The sequence below is a fragment of the Dasypus novemcinctus genome, chromosome 8 (genome assembly GCF_030445035.2).
Source record: "Dasypus novemcinctus isolate mDasNov1 chromosome 8, mDasNov1.1.hap2, whole genome shotgun sequence".
Taxonomy (NCBI): Eukaryota; Metazoa; Chordata; class Mammalia; order Cingulata; family Dasypodidae; genus Dasypus; species Dasypus novemcinctus.
The window spans coordinates 66,262,255-66,267,466 of NC_080680.1; the positions used below are offsets into that span (position 1 = coordinate 66,262,255).

Genomic DNA, 5,212 nt, shown 5'->3' on the forward strand with positions numbered 1-5,212 from the left:
TATAATATGTATGTTTGTGCATTTTGCATTGTCATTCAGGTCCCTAAGTCTCAGATGGATTTTTTTCTATCTTTTTATCAATAATTTCTACTATGTTTGATTTCAGATGTATTGTCTTCCACGTCACTAATTCTCTCCTCTGGGTCTTCTAATCTGCTGCTATTTGCTGAGAGTGTATTTTTTATTTCTTGAACTGTGGTGTTCATCATCATCATATCTGTTATCTTTTTGTGTATGACTGCAATTTCTTCTGTATTCTCTCCAAGTGTTTTCTTCATATTGTTAATCTCTTCCTTTACTTCATTAAGTTGGTCTCTACTATATGTTTTGAGATCTTTAATTACTTGTCTGATGTTCTGCTCCTCTTCCTGGTTTTTAGTTTGTTCATTGGATTCAGCCATGTTTTCCTGATTATTGGTTTGGTTGCCTGGTCATCATTTTATCTTGATGGGTTTAATCAGTTCCTTAGCTTCTTTGTCTAGTCTTGGGGATTAATTAGTTGTTGTTCTTGCATGTTATGTCTTCTCTTTGTCTCTTTGTTCTTCTTACTCTATTTTGTTGTTGCTGGCTAGTTCACTTTGAAGGAAAATATTAGAGCCAAGGATAGCAAAATGAGTAAGAAAAGAAAATGTATAAAGTAATATTGGTAATAAATGTTACAGAGCAACAATGTGAGATATAGGAGAATGGATATTAGACTCATGTAAGTTGTGTAGCGTCATAGCAGTAAGTAGAGTAACTATGAGACAGTCAACTGAATATGGGGAGGAATATTGGTTGAATTAAAAGGTCAGTGTTTTCATGAGAGAGGGAAAGAGAAAAGAAAGACCATAATATCAAGAGTGGATAAAAGACAGAAAACAGAACAAAGGTATTTGAAATAAAAAGTCAGAAAATTTGGGGGCCAAAAAAAGGGAGGTGGAATGTAAGAGAAACAGTAGATGATGGAGGATAGAAAGATATGGGGGAAAGGGGATAGTGTATGTGGCCAAAATCAATACACACAGAAAAGAGGAAATGGAGGATGAGTAAACACAGCAAATGTGAAGCACTCCCTGCAGCACCTATTATATAAAGAAAATAAAATAAAAAAGAAGAAAAAGAGAAAAGAAAAAAAAGAGAAGAGAAAAGGGGGGGGGGAGCAAAGCAAGAAAAAGAGAAAAAACTAAATAAATAATAAAGGATCTTGGGGGAGAAAATGGGAGAAAAGACCAGGAGACTATGCAATAGTAGCAACCATCACAAAGAAAAAAAAAAAAGAACCAAATTTTCAAGCTCGGAATCCTCTTTGCAGTTAAATAAAATCCTTAGGACTCTGACATTCTCCCTTTCTCTCTTCCTAACTTCTCTCTTTCCCAGGGTAGCAGGAAAACTACCTGAGAGGTCCGGTAGGAGATTCAAGTGAGTCCTTGTTGAACCAACTCAACACAGAAGACTATGACTCTTTTATTTCCAGCGTGAGAGCACCTACACCTCACCAAAAACCCCAGATATGCTATTGGAAGCTTGGATAGCACATCCTACTGTCCCTCCCCATTAGGTGTGCTAGGGGAGGTCTAATTGATTTTCTGACTCCACTTTCTCCCAGACCAAGTTTCCTATCCCAGGACATTTAGGTAAATTGGGCTTTCTCAGCAGATTTGCCTCTCCTTTCTTCCCAGACTCTCCCCAAATCAGCTGGTACACTCCACCAAGCTCAAGGAGAATAAAAACAAACAAACAACAAAAAACACAGAGGGCTAGGGTAATCAAGGACCTCAGACGGACCTCAGGGCATGGTGGATTCGGGAATGGGAAGTCCGTAATATTGCAGACTCAAGGTGTGTGAATCTCTGGAGCATGGGCTACCAGGGTTTAGGGGATACAGACCAGGGAACCACGCATCTGGTAAATAGGTAAACATGGGGTTTGGGAACACCGCAGCACAACAAAGTTTTCAGGGATCACTGTGGCTGGGTCACCAGCCCTAGAGGGAGGGGTCCCACCCACAACTTCTGACCTCCATGCCAGAAACCCAAAATTCCACCTCTCACAAGAATCTCTTCTGTCACTGTCTCACCAAATTGACACCAGACACCTCCTGCCCTGGAAGCTCCCAATACAGGCCAGTCCAGCAGGACTCTGACCCTACTCAACCGCTTCTTTGCAAGAGAGATTATGAGGTACACTCACTCAGACACCATCCTGCCCCGCCTCCTCTAGACATGTTCTTAATCTTAATCAAATTACTGTGGGTATGAACCTACTTTATGTAGTATCTCTTGATGATTTATTTTAAATTGAGTTGTGGCCCAACTGAATGATGTTGGATCTTAATCCAGATTACTGGAAGCCTTATAAAGAGAAAGAAAACAGAAACCAGAGTCAGAGGAAGTCATGAGGAGGAGCGGGAAGTGGGAAGTCAACAGAACCTGCAAAGGAAGAGAAAGGACATCACCATGTGACACAAGGCAAGGATACAAGCCAAGGAACACCAAGGATTGCCAGAAGCCAGCAGCAGAATGTTACAGACTTTCGGAAGAAAGAGTTGCCTTGCTGACACCTAGATTCAAAACTATAAGCACATAAATTTTCACTATTTAAGCCATTGCATGAGATTTTTCATAGCAGTATGAAAAATCAACACACATGCATATATACATACACATACATACACACATATATAAAATCCTCATCATTTGCTGATTCTGTTTTTGAGAATTTATCTACTCATTAAAATTTATTTTTCACTCCCAAATAAATACTAGCAAAGTTTTTGCGATTATTCACAGACTTACACAGTGTGGCAAAAAATTTGAGTTGCCCAAGGGGCACGATGCTAGCTGAAGTTGATTCTCTTTTTTTTTGTTTTAGCTTTTGTACTGTAAACAAGTGTCCTTTTCATATTATATTTGGTGCCATGTTTTCAGTTTTTTTGAGCTTTTTTGTTAGCTGTTTAAAATGTTCCCTAAGCATTTTGCCATGTCTTACAGAGAAAATGTTGATAGGTTGTTGTGTTGATAAGTTTTGTTTAGGTTTGGGTCATAGCACTGTTGGCTATGAGTTCAATGTTAATGAATCAACTATGTATTAAAATAAGGTGTCTTTAAACAGCAAGGTTACGTATTGATTAGTTGAAAAAATATTTTGAGTATAGACTCATAGAAACCTAACGTTCTGTTTGTCCTAAGAGCAATGGGGAGCAATGTTTCAGTAATTACTAATTCAGTGTTCACAGGGACTTTATAGAACATAACTATGGAAATAGTAGTGTATTCGTTGCTTTCCAATGGGATGGGTTTTGGGCTAAAATACAAGCGTATGTAAAATTCAATGAGATGGCTTCTTCTTGGAGAAAACACCAAATGGCGAAGTCACCGGTGCTGCAGAAGGCCTCGGGGGCCCTGGGAACCCTGGGTTGGGAGGCTGCGGCAGCTTCACGGAGCTTTTGGCAGCAGGGTGCCGACCCTGGGTCGCGGCCGTGGTCTGGCCGAGGTCGCGGCCGTGGAGCTCGCGGAGGCAAGGCAGAAGACAAAGTGTGGCTCCCTGTCACCAAACTGGGCCTTTTGGTTAAGGACACAAAGATCAAATCCCTGGAGGAGATTTATCTTTTTCCCTGCCCGTCAAGGAGTCTGAGATCATTGACTTTTTCCTGGGGACGTTCCTCAAGGATGAGGTTCTGAAAATCATGCCAGCGCAGAGTCGCGCTGGCTAGCGGACCAGCTTCAAAGCCTTTCTCACTATTAGGGACTACAGTGGCAGTGTGGGTCTGGGCGTGAAATGCTCCAAGGAAGTAGCCACCACCATCCGTTGGGCCACATTCTGGCCAAGCTCTCCATCGTCCCTGTGTGGCAGGGCTACCGGGGAAACAAGATCGGCAAACCCCACACTGTCCCTTGCAATGTGACAGGCCGCTGTGGCTCTTTGTTGGTGTGTCTCATCTCTGCCCTCGGGGACACTGGCATCGTCTCAGCACCTGTGCCCAAGAAGCTGCTGCTGATGACTGGGATTGAGGAATGCTATACCTCGGCCAGGGGCTGCACAGCCATCCTGGGCAACTTTGCCAAGGTCACCTTCAATGCCATCTTCAAGAACTACAGCTATCTCACCCCTGACCTCTGGAAGGAGACTGTGTTCACCAAGTCTCCTGACCATCTCGTGAAGATGCATACCAGGATCTCCATGCAGAGGACCCAGGACCCCACTGTGGCCACTACCTAGGTTCTGAGAAAAACAATAAATGTTTGAATGAACTGAAAAAAAAATTTCATTGAAATGGGCCATATTCTGAAATTTATGCTCCCCAGTGTAACAGAATTAGATTCATTTTAAGTTTCCCTACATGAGACTCTTCTGCCCCTTTTCTTTGAGCCTATAATTAGCAATATACTTATCAAATATATGTCTCAGAGATTTAAATCTTTGGTCCATTTTTGTGCCACTTAAGCCCTGAATCTCAGCAGAGTTGCTACACCTATGATTCAGTTCATTGGACTCACCCAGGACAACTAACAAGGAAATGATGGACAATACCCATCCCAAGGAACAGAAAGCATCTGTAACTGAAAGCAAGATGCGTCTATCCATCTGCCCTACGGGACTTAAGGTCCTTCTCAATTAGAAATAGACTGGGCATCACCATCCCAAAATCTCAAGATTGGGGAATGAACAAGGGACTAAAGTAGACTAATTATTATTCTATTATAGTCTTATTATTATTCTGGCAATAGAAGAACTTTTATCATTGATATAAAGGCAATAGCCACCAGAACTTCTGAGAGGAAGGGGAGGGAAGAATAGGTATAATATTGGGGGCATTTTTGGGACATTGGAATTGTCCTGCATGACATTGAAATGATGGATACAGGCCATCAAAAATTTTGTCATAACCTATGAAATTGTGTGGGATGTAAGCTATAATTAATGTAAACTATAGTCCATGGTTAGTAGCAATGCTTCAATATGTGTTCATCAATTGTAATAAATGTACCACACTAATGAAGGCTGTTGTTAATGTGGGAAAGTGTGGGAGGGTAAGGGAATAGGCCATATGGGAATTTCCTATATTTTTAATGTAACATTTATATAATCTAAAGCTTCTTTAAAAATTAAAATTAAAAATTAAAAAAAAATCAATGAGATAAAAAAATATTGTTCAACTTTTCAACTTCATGGCATGGTGTGGTAATAGCAATGGAAGAGCAATGTAATTTTTAATAATAAATATTTCAAA

General features: G+C 40.8%; 1 pseudogene; it reads left to right on the forward strand.

The window, feature by feature from the left end:
- The first annotated feature begins 1,839 nt into the window (after positions 1-1,839).
- Positions 1,840-4,421, forward strand: LOC101433552 (small ribosomal subunit protein uS5 pseudogene; annotated as a pseudogene).
- The last annotated feature ends 791 nt before the right edge of the window (positions 4,422-5,212 follow it).